Source organism: Pleurodeles waltl, chromosome 3_1 (genome assembly GCF_031143425.1).
Source record: "Pleurodeles waltl isolate 20211129_DDA chromosome 3_1, aPleWal1.hap1.20221129, whole genome shotgun sequence".
Classification (NCBI taxonomy): domain Eukaryota; kingdom Metazoa; phylum Chordata; class Amphibia; order Caudata; family Salamandridae; genus Pleurodeles; species Pleurodeles waltl.
Window position 1 is genome coordinate 662631977 of NC_090440.1, and position 16380 is coordinate 662648356.

The 16380-nt window shown below is 43.4% G+C and overlaps 1 protein-coding gene across 3 annotated transcripts in view; it reads left to right on the forward strand.

Annotated features, from left to right (window-relative positions):
• TSSC4 (tumor suppressing subtransferable candidate 4) overlaps nt 1-16380 on the forward strand; it is a 53795-nt gene that overhangs the window by 34267 nt on the left and 3148 nt on the right. For all 3 annotated transcript variants that reach the window (XM_069223187.1, XM_069223189.1, XM_069223190.1), the window contains one exon: nt 9103-9175. The gene's annotated coding sequence lies outside the window, so the exon portion shown is untranslated. The remainder of the gene's footprint in view (nt 1-9102; nt 9176-16380) is intronic.

Genomic DNA, 16380 nt, shown 5'->3' on the forward strand with positions numbered 1-16380 from the left:
GCCAGGTGCCACAGCAACCTTCCCAGACCTTTTGCTGCAAGAGATAGAACACAAGGCCGCCATCTTGGGAGTGTTTTGCCTCATTCTTACAGACTAGCTGTGGCACCCTAGAGAAGCAACCCTTTCTAGTCTGTTAACCTACACTTTTATAATACCAGACAAGCAACAAAGAGGCACCTTTGTGGCACTTAACCCGGACAATGAGGGAATAAAGAGTTAGGAGCAACAAAAAGGGGGCAGACATATATTTCTGTGTTAAACTTTTAAAGGAATTATTCCTCTACATTGGCAACACCAGCCTAGCTTTTAAAAGTTCGGGCTAACTGAATTCTATTTGAAGAGGCCCAATTTACATCCTCAGGCTAGGTGTTTTTTTTTATATCAAGCTTGAGACCGTGAAGTGCTTGGGTCTGGAGTCACGACTCCTTTTCTACCATTTTGAAACCACATCTTTTGCCATCTTCTTGCCTAGAACTAACCTATGTGCTTGGTTAGTGACCCTCTGGAGGTTGTCAAGAGCATGTGCTATCGCCTAGGGTTAAGCTCTAGTCAATTCAGTTGGTTAATGCACCCACTGCAGAGGTCTTGACAGAACGGGAATGTCACAGATTACAATGCTAACACATCTTTTTCACCTCTTCCTCTCTGCAAGGTCACGCCAAATGAATTATAGTGATTTTTTAAAGAATGGCACTTGCTTTGTAGTGCTATGAAATGGCAGAGCCTGTATTACCAAGTGCTATATAACAAAAAAAAAAGTTATTCCCAGACTGCCCCACACGCACCAGACAAAGAACCAGAGCGGAGAGGATGTGGCGTAAGGGTCAGAGCTGCTGACTTTGGAGCTGGGGAACACGGTTCGAGGCTCGGCACTGGCCCGACATCCTGTGATTCTGGGCAAATCACTTAATCTCCCCTTGCTACCAAAAATGAAATGTGTTCTTGTGTAATGTAACCAGTGCCAATGTAAAGCACTGTAATACCTTTGTATCGAGTTTGCTCTATATAAAACTGGAAATAAAATAAACAAACAAAGAGCTCCAAAATCCCACAGACATCACAAAGAAACCGCAAGATGCCCGAAACCAAGGAAGATGAAGAAACAACATACCGCCATGAGTGAAGCGGTGAGGCAAAAGGAAAAATAGTGTGCCGACACAAGGCTATCTGACCGATTGTGCAATAATACATGTTACAGGGTCAGTCTTTAAGGCGGTAACAAAACAGCCTCAAGGCGTGACAAACGTAAAGCATTTACCAATTACATCAAGGGATTTCTGAAAGGCAGGCCCAGGAACGGATGAAAGTGATGGGCGTAGATAAAGCTCACAGAATAGATTACAGCAGGTCAAAAAGCAGAGCTTGCGCTATACTCTGCTATACTTGACCTTAAAAGCACTGAAACGCAACCAATGCTGACCCCATATTCTTTTATATATATTAACTTCGGGCAGTGCTGCTGTGCTGTACAACATTGTAGGAGGCTGGCCTGGCTTATAGTGGGTACCTTGTGGTACTGACACGTTGTGCCAGGTCCAATTATCCCTTTTTAGTAGAATAGAGGTGTTTCTAGCAGCTTAAACTGTTAGAGGTAGCTATGGCAAAGCAGCTTAGGCTGAACTAGGAGACCTGCAAAGCTCCTATTATACCACTTATATCATATAGCACAACATCATAAGAAAACACAATACTCAGAGTTACTAAAAATAAAGGTAATTTATTTTAGTGACAAAATATGCCAAAAGTATTGCAGAGGATACCCTCACTTAGGAGGTAAGTAATATACACAAATTATATGTACACAAACCAAAATCAGGTAAGTAACAGTAAGAAAAGTAGTGCAAACAATGTAGAATCACAATAGGATGCAATGGGTAGAAATATGCCTAGGGGCAACACAAACCATATACTCCAAAAGTGGAATGCGAATCACGAATGGACCCCAGGCCTATGGTAGGTTGTAGAGGGTTGCTGGGACTGAGAAAACAGTAAGGGTGTCCAAAATACCCCAACCCAAGACCCTGAAAAGTAGGAGTAAAGTTACCCTAATACCCCAGAATGATAGTATAGTCGAGATAGGGGATTCTGCAAGAACCACAACTGCTACCAAAGCACTGAAGACGGATTCCAGAACCTGAGGACCTGTAAAAGAAGGGGACCAAGTCCAAGAGTCACGCAAGTGTCCAGGGGGAGCAGGAGCCCACTAAACCCTGGATGAAGGTGCAAAAGGGCTGCCACCAGGTGGAAGAAGCAGAAGATTCTGCAACAACGGAAGGTGCCAGGAACTTCTCCTTTGGTCAGAAGACGTCCCACGGCGTGCTGGAGGATGCAGAAGTGTTTCCACGCAGAAATACCGCTAACAAGCCTTGCTAGCTGCAAGAGTCGCGGTTGAGGATTTTGGGTGCTTCTGGGGCCCAGGAAGGACCAGGAAGTCGCCCCTTGGAGGAGGAGACAGAGGGGGCGCTCAGCAACTCAGAGAGCCCCCACAGAAGCAGGCAGCACCCGCAGAAGTACCGGAACAGGCACTTAAAAGACCTGAGTACAGCGGTTGACTCAGAGTCACAAAGGAGGGTCCCACGACGTCGGAGTCCAACTCAGCGAGTTGGGCAATGCAGGACGGAGTGCTGGGGACCCAGGCCAGGCTGTGCACAAAGGAAGCCTTGGAAAAGTGCACAGAAACCCGAGCAGCTTCAGATCACACAGTACACAGGTTTGCTGTCTGGCTTGGTGAGGCAAGGACTTACCTCCACCAAGTTTGGACAGAAGGGCCACTGGACTGTGGGAGACACTTGGACCCAGCCCCTGTGTTCCAGGGACCACGTTCGTCAGGATGAGAGGGGACCCAGAGGACCAGTGATGCAGAAGTTTGGTACCTGCGATGGCAGGGGGAAGATTACGTCGACCCACGGGAGATTTCTTCTTGGCTTCCAGTGCAGGGTGAAGGCAGACAGCCCTCAGAGCATGCGCCACCAGGAAACAGTTGAGAAAGCCGGCAGGATGAGGCACTACAATGTTGCTGGTAGTCGTCTTGATACTTTGTTGCGGTTTTGCAGGCGTCCTGGAGCAGTCAGCAGTCGATCCTTGGCAGATGTCGAAGAGGGAAGTGCAGAGGAACTCTAGTGAGCTCTTGCATATGTTATCTGAGGAATAGCCCAGAGGAGAGACCCTAAATAGCCCAAAAAGGAGGATTGGCTACTGAGACAGGAGACTTGGCTACTGAGAGAGGTAAGCACCTACATGAGGGGTCTCTGACATCACCTGCTGGCACTGGCCACTCAGAGCTGTCCATTGTGCCCCAACACCTCTGAATCCAAGATGGCAGAGGTCTGGGACACACTGGAGGAGCTCTGGGCACCTCCCCTGGGAGGTGCTGGTCAGGGGAGTGGTCACTCCCCTTTCATTTGTCCAGTTTCGCGCCCGAGCAGGGCTGGGGGATCCCTGAACCAGTGTAGACTGGCTTATGCAGAGATGGGCACCATCTGTGCCCATCAAAGCATTTCCAGAGGCTGGGGGAGGCTACTCCTCCCCAGCCCTCCACACGTATTTCCAAAGGGAGGGAATTCTTTGTTCTGCCTTCCTGGGACCAGGCTGCCCAGGCCCCGGGGGGGGGGCGGGGGGGCAGGGCAGCAGGAACCTGTTTGAGGGGTTGGCAGCAGCTGCCTTGGAGACCCCGTAAAGCAAGTTTGGCAGTACCCGGGTTCTGTGCTAGAGACCTGGGGATGCATGGAATTGTCACCCCAATACCAGAATGGTATTGGGGTGACAATTCCATGATCCTAGACATGTTACATGGCCATGTTCGGAGTCACCATTGTGACGCTACATATAGGTATTGACCTATATGTAGTGCACGTGTGTAATGGTGTCCCCGCACTCACAAAGTCCGGGGAATTTGCCATGAACGATGTGGGGGAACCTTGGCTAGTGCCAGGGTGCCCACACACTAAGTAACATGGCACCTAACCTTCACCAAGTGAGGGTTGGACATATAGGTGACTTAAAAGTTACTTATGTGCAGTGAAAATGGCTGTGAAATAAGGTGGATGTTATTTCACTCAGGCTGCAGTGGCAGTCCTGTGTAAGAATTGTCTGAGCTCCCTATGGGTGGCAAAAAAAATGCTGCAGCCCATAGGGATCTCCTGTAACCCCAATACCCTGGGTACATCAGTACCATATACAAGGGAATTATTAGGGTGTTCCAGTGTGCCAATGAGAATTGGTACAATTAGTCACTAGCCTGCAGTGACAATTTTAAAAGCAGAGAGAGCATAAACACTGAGGTTCTGGTTAGCAGAGCCTCAGTGATACAGTTAGGCACCACACCGGGAACACATACGGGACATACATTATGAGCACTGGGGTCCTGCCTGGCAGGATCCCAGTGACACATTGGCAAAAACAAACAAACATACATACAGTGAAAATGGGGGTAACATGCCAGGCAAGATGGTACTTTCTTACACACATGGCTAAAAATATAGACTAAGCACATACCTAGTGCATTTGAGACCAATTGGCATTTGCTAATGCTTGTTGTTGAAGAGGCATTTCTAAGGGAGTGACTCGAGGAGAAGAAGAGGGCTATCGAGATTAATAAGTTGCAACCATAGAGGTCCACAGTAATTTCGAACACATTTCAAAAGGTTCTTTTTGAACATAATAACTCTGTGTGAATATAGCCCAGATCGAATCCTGTGATGATCAGTTGTAGTTCTTCACACACTGTCTAAAACGACTGTAAACCAGAACAGATGGCAAGCAAATTGTTGCAGAAGGAAGGGTAGGATGCTGTGCATCTACCAATTCAACGCGGACCCAACAGCAGCTCAGTGTAAGATTAGGGGAGGCAGACGAGCGCTTTTATTAAATTGTCAATACTGCTGCTGTTTCCTAAGCAGTAAACGTGCTGCACTCCTGAGGACGGTATGTTGATCCAGTTTGTATGGCTAAGGATGTAACACGTTATTTTTGTTTAAATTAGAGTTTCCTCTTAATGAATATGCTCTGTGGAATAGCTTGGCGCTGTAATTTTCTTCGTCGGGGACATTTTGTGGGCCGTTTCTTCCACCTGCCTTCTAGTTTGTCTGTTATTGTCTGCAGCAGGATTTGTTAGCTAGCAATAGGTTTCCGTTAATTTTGTGAAATACAGGAAGCATTTCTTCTGGTACTTCTTTCAGTATGTTGTGCTATATTGCTAATACGAATAGGAGGAACAAAGTTCAATAGCTCTCTGAGCCTCGCAAGGGGTAATAAAACGCAATGCATACCAATATAACAAAAGGTGGGGTAGTTTGTCCCATTGCCAATAGTGAGCCTGTTGCAAGACCCCAATTGCCCCACCTTGTTCCACTTGCAGGACAAGCAAAACAAAAGCTTATCAAAAGGACTAGAGCTACATAGTAGAGCGCCACAAATAACCTGTTCAGCCCTATGTGAGCTGTTATTCGGCGCCCATCTGCAGCAAATAATTGTTTACCGCGAGACTGGGAGGGAGAAAATGCAGCACCAGAGGAGCCCTGCAGAATTAATTTTCAGGAGCACGTTCACTTTCAGAGTTACTAATTAGGAAAGTGGGCATCTACAGTTAAACAGCTGTTAATATCTGATTGAAAACCTTGCTGGGGCTTGTTCTGGTAGTATGGCCTTTGTTTCTGATTTGTTTCATTTAGCCTTATTCATGTGCTCACACGTTGTCCGTTTAGGGCAGACAGAGAATATGATTTGCCCAAGAGCAGACATTTTGGTAACGTTGGAGACCCGAGACTACAACGCAGCACGATTTGCTGGAAACAATATACCTTCACTACCATATCACATTTTGGTGAATAGAGCTTGGAAGTTAGTGCTGTGTAGCCCCCAACATCCTGGTAATATCCAGTCCAGTGTTTTTTGTAAGCACACTGTTCAAATGAGCTTTTAGATTAATTCTAAAGACTCAAGTTTAGCAAAAAATGAGAGCAGGAGAATAAGTTCAAACACGAGTGCCCAAGAGTACAGAATTTGGCCAAAAGTAGAGGATGGAATTAAAAATCGTATCTCCACAGTTTCCAACTCTCTCACTAGAACACAACACGGGTGGCACTGATTCAGAGACCAATGCCACGGCCCACCCTTCCCAGGGAAAGGTCATTGTGTTTGGGCCACACCTTAATTTATAGTGTAGTGCTCATATCCAGCATACTTAAGTAATGTGAAGAAGCTGGGACTAGACCTCAGGCCTCCTGCTTATACGGCTAAAACGTACCCACTAGACCACATGTAGTACTGGGGTCTGTTGCCCCCAATAGAATTGCCCACCTTATGTTAGTGGTCTGATCACTGTGTTTTTGTAGAACTATCTACATGTATTGAGCCTGGTTCCAAGCTCCCTCAATATTTTCATATAAATGGGAGAAAGGCAGAATTAGATTGCAAGACCTTTTCTTTGGGCCCAAGGAAGTAAGTGGTTTCTAGGCAGGGTCCATGGTGGATAATTTTGTGTACTATTTGTGTTCCAGTGAAGACGGTCTCATTCTTTTTGCATTAACAACCTATTTATTGTATAAACTTGTCTCTTTAAAGAAGGGAGTAGTAGGTAGTTAGAGCTTAGCCAAAGAGATTAAGGGATTGGACCTAAAATGCTTTACTGCAGACTAATCACACTTGATAAACTTAATATGCGGCTGTGTTATATCTTTAAAAATTGACTGATTTAGAGGAGGTGGAGTTATGGGATGATGTTCCAAAAATGTGCCCTGCGACTCCCTCACTCTCCCACAGTCGTCTGGTGTTTTTGCACGTGCTAAGTATCCACGCACATGCTAAGTGATGACGGAAAGTTGGCTTCCCTTATGGAAGGACATCACACTGTGCACACATTTTAATGCAGCTTTCTACTGCATAAAAGTGCATTGAGGATATATGCATCTTATGCTCTCATTGTGCCTGCATTTTAGACTCTGCTGACATGAATAAGCAGCATCTCATTGACTGCGATACATTTCCTGCGTACTTCAATCCAGACGGAATGAATGGGTCTGAAGTAACCATCAAGTGCTGTCTGGTGCTAGTAGTATCAGTTTTCACTTCTTAAACATAGCAATCACTGTCATTTTCTTTGTCTTGGCAAGAGAAGGTAGACTAAATATAAAATTCCAACTTCCACATCTTCGTGCATGAAACCTCTGTCTTTTGATAGACAACTTGGAAATGTAAGTATTTGTAAACCCATTTATTACGGCCTAATTTGCCTTTGGTTTTTACACTATGATTAAATGAACTCTGCAGCTGTAAACGAGATCTCTTTATTGAAAGTACATATGTATTTTATTGGCTTTTTCTATCTTTATATTCAGAGCTTTCACACGTTTTTTTGCATGCTATTGTAATTGCATCCATCACTCAGCAGCCAAGTGCGCTTGCAGTGTGCTTAAAATTCTCCAGGTTTGGATCTTTCATAGATTCTCAGGCTTGAATCATCCCCGTTGTCGAGCTGGAAGTTCCATGGTATCATTGCAATATCAGTGTTATGTTAAACATAGCTTAGGGAGATTGTGTACACTGTCACATAAGGAACCCACATGCCTCATTCAAAAAGAATGAGACTTCCCAGTGAGGTGGGTGTAGATTGAAAGCCACCCTTTCTAGAGGCCCCTATCCCTTGGATTTTTAAGACACATCATTATTGAAGGGAGTCCATGTGTTGCCTATACCTGGCTCATATGAATAAAGACTGCAAGATCTGCAGAAAATGTCTGCTAAACTCCTTGAAAGCTAGTCTGCGAGAAGGCGAAAAGACCTCCTTTGCCATAATTGATTCTAGACATGGTATTCGACTTGAAGTTAAACTTTATAAAGCATGTTCATGGTTCAATCCATAGCATGAAGCCAGCCACTGAGGTTGCTAGGTTGCTGAGTGTACTGCAAAAAAAAAAAAGACAACAGCAGTTCTTTCGAGTCTACAGAGGTCAAGGACAAATAACATACAGGGAAGGTTACTGACAGTACCATCATCCCCCATACCAGATTCTCCATCAATCATAGAGGTAATCATTTCAGCCTCAGGAGTTCAGGACACCACCATCAACATATCAAAAGCATCTTCAAAGCCCTCCTGGATGGGACTCGACCAATTGAAAAGGGGTTATAAAATGGAAAATTATATAATTTAAATAATTATCTATTATTCCCCTTACTGAGTTCTTGGTTTCATCAAGATTGCATATTTTTATAAAACCATTCGTCACCCCTTCCTAAATTGTAGAGGTTGAACTATCAAACTAAATCCGCAGTTGACATGAAGATTGTGCAAAGCTTTAATCAGCCACTTGAGCTTACAGAGCTCACAAGAATATTGTAAAATGTGTGGATTTGACACTTAATTTGTTTACAATTTAACTCCAATAGCAAAACATGAATAACGCTTATCTCAAAGAATACTTTATTACATACCTAGTCTACTGCCCCTACTGTCCTCAATCTGGAGATTAACAATAACTACTTCTGTGCTTCTTGTTTATTAAAAAAAAAAATGAATACCATCAAACTCGCTCTACGTTTGACCTGGTGGTTAAGCCATAGTTTGAAGAGACTTCCTCCATCTAACTGCGAGGTTAGATAAAGCTTTGTGCGCTCTGTATTGTGTAGGCCAGTGTTTCCCTTTTCAGCACTCTTCCCACAAAATTGTAGCGCTGTAAGCATTTGTGCTTCCTGTGATTACCTTGTATGATGTGGTTATATATATTTGTGTTACCTGTTAAACAGATGTCTCTTTATCCCTGTTGATCTGCTGGGTTTATTCAGTGTACCAATACTCATGTCCAAATACGTGCAGAAGTGCAAATCCTATTTTTCTTTTCTTTGTGCAAGTTATTACTTTTTGTAATTAATCTCGTTTAGCTTCATTTAAAGCAGTGTATTCATTTCTTGCCTTCTGTTAAACCTATTTAGTCAGTGTTGAGGAATGTCTTAGCAGACTGCCTTTTTTGGTTATGGTGTTACCGCCCTTCTTTCTGATAGTAGCTTCGGCCTTCTTTTCTATGTAATAGCGGGTTGGGGACGCCAAATGTGTTGTGACCGACAGTCTCTTGTGCTAAGTGCTTTTTCATTTGTTTTCTTTCTCAGAGTGAAAGAGCTGCAAACATTAGTACATTTAACAGACCCTGAAAAGGGAACACTGAATCTTGCCCAGGAGAAAGTAAGTAAGCTGTACCTTACTTTCACCTCTCCATTACCTTGCTGAAAATCTAACTTCCTTTTGTTTTCCTTTACGCGCTTTCCCTTCACTTCTGTAGGCCTTTCTCTTTTGCACCACAAGCAATACTTTTGAAACTCTGTTCATTTTTGTATCACACCTGGAAAAGTATTTTGCGATTGATAACACTGTGGTTTGAGAAGTTTCCAGATCCACAATCTCCGTGACCAGATAAGACTCTAGGTTCATGCATATAAGGTCTAGTTTTTTGATGAACTAAAGTAATTTGTGTTAACCACATTGGATGGGCATGCTTAGATATTCTTCTGTTTTCCTTCATGTCAAGCATATTTGAACATTGAGATTCACGTAAATCCATCACAGCTCAATGGTTGCTGGTAATCACATCATGGTTAAGTACATGGAGAGTTACTTCATCAGGAGTAATTTTACGTTGCAACGTGCAGGTTTTTACGTTTTTTTTATATCTGTAATCAGCTGTCTATCTCTCAATCTCTAGCTAAGTGTTTAATTTCTAACTCTGTCACTCTCTCTCTCTCTCTCGATGTGTGTGTGTAGGTTTTCTTTGTGGCGCCTCTCACTTTGCACTTTATTGAATGAAACCATAAATCCCTTTTGAAAAGCATCTAATAGAACTGGATTTGTGCCGTCTCTCAGAATTGCTCGATGAACAGTGTGCAGATTGGGGCAGGCTTTCTTGGAGAGAACTATATCTACATATTCATACGTTAGTCTGTCTCTCTTTGTAAATGTCTTTCTATACCGATGTGTTGTTAGCCATCTCTTTATCTCTATCTGTATGTTTGTCTCTAGCTATCTCTTACTTACAATCTCTACTTCTGTCTCTTTCTCTCTCGATCTATAGCTGTCTATCTGTATCCTATCTATATTTCTATTTATCTGTACTCTACTTCCGTCTGCCTGCCTCTCTCCCACTCTGTGCCTACCTCTAGCTACATCTATCTCTAGCTATCTATGTATATCTGCATCTGTCTATATTTTTCTCTTGTATCTATCGTTATCCCTGTATCTGTGCAGTGAGGCTTGAAGAAGCATGTAGATATTAAGCAGAAGTGGGAAAAGCACTGATCAGCGTTAACACCACAGTTATCTGGACTAGATGCTGACTTAAACGAAGGGAGAAAAGTGGTCTGAGAACAACTGGACAGTAAGAAAATGATCCATTTCACATCAAGATCACCACCAGGCTCAGTGTTCCTTAATCTGTCCATCAACCATGCACAGTTGTTGGTGTCGGCTGCCTCCAGAAGGATGAGAACACCCCCTCCCAGACCACCCCAACCCCTCCATTTGCCACTTTCACTAAACGGGTCTTTGAAAGTCTTCAAAGACAGATCTAATCAACTCTGGGAGGCGACCTGGTCTAAAACCAGCTTCAAAGAATGTCGTTTTGTGAAAACCAATTTTTCTGAGATTTTTCCACAAGATGATTGATGAAAAATGGGACAGTAGCTCTGGAAGTGATAGCTCTGGAAGTGAGAGGTTCTTCCACTGAACCGGTATAGTGCCCTAGTTTAGGGAGTGATTGATTAGAGTGACAAGGCAGGCATACACTAAACCTACTACAGGTACAGTGCTGAAATTTAGGGTAGAAGCACTTTGTTGCGAAGCAAAGAAACAGCCACATAAGCTGGTGCCGAAGGGACATGGCACCACAAGGGTTAAATCAAACTACAAAGGATGTTGATTATGCGAAGGAATCATAAGTAGTAAAGAAGAAAGAAATGTTGATTTCATTTGATTTCACACAAACAAATACCTACAATTCAGATGCTAGACTAAATTCTTTTTATCAGCAGCACTCTGCTCATTTGCAAACCAATCACCTAACGTTATAATGAGATATACCTGATTTCTTCTTTCACTGATTAGTGTTCCTGGACAGATTCTAATAAATTATGCAGTCTCAAGGAGTACATAAAATACATGGAGTTTTTCAGTCTCTATCTGCTGTCTGTTGCCCATACCATTTGTCCATCAGGACTGAGTTTCTACACATATGACGATGACACACAGCCATGAATGACTCTTACGAATTATGGCTCTGATCAACTTTCTCCATCATACAATGCTCCAAACTCTGTTAAAGGTTTAGTAAATTACACCATGCTGCTAATGTCCTGAATAGAGAACTCCGCACCACCTGATCTTGCCATGTTATGGTATATTCCTGGCATGCATTACATGTGGGAATTGTTACATATTTATCAGTAGTTGGAAACTTAACATGTTGAGGTGTTATCTAAGGATCATGACCACTTTTAATCTTCAAAAAAAGATCTTGACATCCCTTATCTCATTTTCAGAAGTATGCTTTGTTAATGTGGTCAGTGTATGCTTACAATAGGCCTCATCGATGGGTATCGGAAAAACATTGGTGTTTGTGTGTCTTTTATTAACTAGGGAGTGCTGCGATTAAAAATTTATTTTGTAGCTTCAGCGGTAAGATCAGCTGCTCTAAGTTCTGGGATTTCATAAGCCTTTTTCAGGTTCATTATTGCTTTTGCCAGGGTGGGAACTTCTGTATTTACCTTGAAGTGACCAGAAGCAATGATCAAGATATTGGATGTGAAATCTTAATCGTTAAAGGCAACAGCATTTTCCATGGGATGTAAATAAATCTGTAATAGTAGTCTGCCACTGTTCCTCATAGGTAGAGCAACCCTATATAAAATGATAACACTTCCCAAATCCTTGTACACGTTACAGAACTCACTATACCAAGTCCTAGAGGGGGTCCTTTGGGGCGGTTGACGCAGTCACATGTACATTCTTAAGGGATTTTGTGTTTCGGCTGGGGGCGGAGGGGGATACCCTACATCGTCCTGCAAACACTGCAGCATGGGTAGGGCTGGCTCTTCCCGACCTCCAACTTTATTAGTGTGTGGCACAGCTTCAGGTGGTGAACGGCTGGGTCTTTTCACCACTATTGAAGCCTTTGTTGATGGTAGACAGATGGGTGAAAGTGAGTTGATATCGCTTCAGGCTATATTGAAGGGGTCTGGCCCTCACTCCTTGTGACCAACTGAGTTGGTGGTATACTACTGGAAACAGGCTACAGGACGACTGGGATGGCGGAACAGCTGACGCTCAAGACCCGCTTGTACGAATGAGACGCCCTGGCAGAACAAAAGAATCTGAAGGGTAAAATGCAATGGGATCTAATAGGATCACCAAAGTGGGTCCCGGATAGCGCATGGAAGGCTTCCACCCCTTTGAGGAGCTGCAGATAGAATACAATTTGGCAGAGTCAATACTTTTGATATGCACATATGAAACGATCCTTGCCCAGCTATGGGGAGGATTTGCGGGAAGTGACTGAGGAAACCATACTTCAATATCGGATGCTCTATCGCTGCTCTTCATAAATACAGTCTCTTAGATTTGCAAAACATTACAGAGCCACAGCCTGCCACCAGTCAATAAATTACACATCAAATGGGAATGTGATTTGGGAAGTTGAAGACTTGGGAGTAGGGTGGGGTGGCTGGGAGATTGCTTGTGGTTACCCGAGGGGCTGCCATGAAGGCAGACTTTAGACAGGTGCAGCTCAAATTATTACATTGAGTGTACTAACTACACGTGGACAGATTGTATAGCTTTGGGAAGATCTACACTGATAAATGCCTAGAGGGCTACAGGGGATACTGTTACATACTCTGTGGGAGTGGCCTAGGATACACGACTGCCGTTGTATGAAAAATTAACCCCTTGGCTTAAGTCAATTTTACCTAGGAAAAGCCAGAAAAACAACAGGAAGTTAGAGGGTCATCTGAACGTCCTTGGATTTATATCACAACTTCACCAGGACTATGAAAAGCTACACACATGTATCAATCACTCAGTCAATGCAGCTCTCCACTATGTAGGTATATGCCATAAAATTGCTATCCAGAAATGTTGAGAAGGATCCATCAAGCCATCCTTCTAGCATATATATGAGCTCTGCAGAGTTGGTTATCTCTTGAGACAAAAATAAAGTAAAAAAAGTAAAGGCTCTTCCTAAGAAGGACATAACTCATAATGTTCGCCACTCTTTTTGCTGTTTGTATAAACTTGGGTGCTTTTACCCACATTGTTAGCACAGTCAAGAGTCTCTGGTTGCTTTTGTAGATTCTGAACAAGAGACAAGTGGGCAGTACAAAATTATCTTTCCTAACTTTTAGGAGGCCTAATGTAGGGGATTCTTGCATTCGTTCCAAATAACTCTTGTTCAGGGAAGGGAACCATAGAATGCAGTTCCAAGAAAAAAGTCCTCCTGTTATGAAATAGAACATACAGGCCCAGAGACAACATAATGTTCATTGCATACAAGTGAAACGTTCTACATCCTTCACATTCTCTGTTATTCTGTAGATTCTAACTGTCACAGATTAATGGCCAAAAATGTTTTCATTGGTATTGCTTTACTCTTCGAAGCTCTCTATGCATTCTAGGGCTTTTTCCACAACTCTTGGGTTTGTGAGAGAAGGTAAAACATCATTTAGCGGGTATCTACTTTATGCAAAATGTCCAGTGGCCGCCAGTAGAATGCATTGGTACAATGTAAGCTCCGAGATAATACATTACATGGCACTTTGATTAATTTCTTGGTAAAAATACAACCACGAGCCCTGGACTTTCTCGTGTATCTTGGGAAATTCCCCTGCCTTGTATCCTAGTATTTTTCCAGTGGTCATGGTATTAAAGGGCTCAAATCTCGTACTCTGTCAAAGGCAGGTACAGTCCTTGGTGGTCCTCATTTGAAAGCCTGGGCATTATTTGGTCATCAGTGATGGGATTATTTCGCTCAGCAGATGGGAAATTCAATGCTGCATATAGTGATCAATAATAGGAGGTGGATTAATCTCCAATGTGGGGGTGTGGTCACTTATTATTTGTCTTGCAGAATGTGTGACAACAGCCTCAATACCATTTCTCTATTGGCTCACTATGAGAGCAGTCTCCCAAATTTGTCACCCAGTTTGTTATTTTTATTTTCAGTAGTCGCCTAGGCAAGATTGGCCAAGTCCAATAGTTTCTGTCTGAAAGCCAGTTGCATCACTTTCAGTTGGCCTCTTCATTGAAGGCCTCATTCATCTTGTTTTCTCGAATAGTCTGGATGCTACTTTATATTGCCTGGGTTTCCCTGTCATTTTCTCTCTTCACCTGTCAGGATTGTGGTTGCTGAGAAGACAGACCCCACTTTCAGTTCAGGGTAATCAGGAACTCTGTGATAGAGGTGCTTTGCAAAAGCTGCATCACAGAGCTACCAAGCACTGAATCGCCAAGTCCCACTCTGTTTCACGGCTGGCCATTTGATGTGGATTCCTGCCGGTGATGATCAGAGAGGGTGCAGGGTAGGATACTGACAGCAGCCTCACACACTATACTTGCAGCAGGAAGAAAGTAATACTTATACCTATAGTTGGAATTGTAGGGGCCAGAATAATATGTGAAAATCCTCTGCATTTTGAACTCTCCATTAGTCAAATAAGCCTAGTGATCTTATGCAAGGGCCAGGAATCTGTGTGGTGCAGGTGAACTTTTAGTATCTCTGGACGGGTCAATAACCGTGTTAAAATTGCCCCCAAAACAGTCACATCTGGGGGGTGATGTGTGCAGCAGGCCAATCAGCACCTGGAGTAAACTATCTACTAGGGTAGGTGGTGCATAAACACTGGCAAGTGTCCACTGCCTTTCTCCACTCCAGTAGTCACTCAACTACCACAAATCGTCCCATGCAGTCATTAAGCACTTTATGGAATTCCATCAGAGAAGGCTTTATGAAGGATACTCAAGAGCCCCTGGTGTATCTGAAATGGTATGCACTTGAATAGGCCTGACCGGCCAGAACACTACAGTTAATACCCTACAGATGAACTTCTTGTAGGAGTATGGCCTGCTGGAATATCTTTTCAAGTGATCAATTGTCTAAGTGTCATGTGATGGATCATATTGTGCCTTTGGTCTGGTATGACTGTAAACATCTGATAATCTACTGTTAACCCTTGTTGCAACTTCCTCCTTACCCACCCCCCTACACTAACAGAATGGAAACAGCTTACCCCAATACAACCTCACAACTATCAAAAGAGGGAATTGCATGAAAAGAGCATTTCAAGCCTGGGTCAACAGAAGAATGATATTGCCAACGCAACAGATACCTTAAGCACACTAGAGGCAGATCCCACTGCTAATTCAAAACTCAGGAGAGGTTCCAAGCATACTATAGACATTTGTCCCTACCACTAAACTCTGTACTGCCATTCGAGGATCAAGATTTTCTGGGAGTTTGATGCAAAGTTTGGGCTATGGGAACTTGTTCTTGCTCTTTTCCTAGCTGTTGGATGTGATTGCTTACTCTTGTAGGCAGGCTGCCTCTCCAGTAGCGGATCGGAGTACACATCGCCAGTTCCTTCGGTACTTCTGTTCACTGGGGTGGGAATGGCTCTACTGCATGGTTTAGGAAGACTTGTGGTCGAAGGATCAGTGGTGCCTCTCCTCTCCGCCCTCCCGACCTCTAGCCAGTCCTAGAACTTCTACGGCATTAAAAAAAAAAAAGAGCTTTATCATTATGAATTGCACTCAGTTTGTCTGGATATCGAAGCATATGATTGAGTTGCATCAAATTCAGCTTTTGTTTTACAGCTAGAAGCGTTTTGTGTTGTTGCATATGTGTTGTGTAGGCCTGAAAAATGCTGACCCTTGATGGGTCAGTATTAAGATCTGGCTTATGGCGTGAATAGCATTTCTGTCTGCAATATTGAAGAGGTGGCAATAATAAGTTTCAGAGGGCACCTGGGGCAGGGTAGCCGTAAGGGAGCGATGCACCTTTTTAATCACAACACCGGGGGTCAAGGTATCATATGGCATCCAGGATTTCAGCCATTCAGATAGTTGTTCTAGGCACATCCCCCTTTAGACCCTCTGCTACCCCACAAATAAGACGTAGTTCCTGGAAGAGCTACTCTCTGCATCCTCTGCTCTCTTTTCAAGACAGTTTGTTAATTCTTTCAGACATACCATATCAGTCCTCAGGGTCTGCATTTGATCTTTAGTTGTAGTGTGTCTAGCCTCTGCATCTATGACCCGCTCAGCCACCTTTTATGGGTCATTTCCAAGGAAGCCGACCTCAAACCCAACCCTTCCAATTCTATTTTCAAGGGCTGTTTGTGTTCACAAAA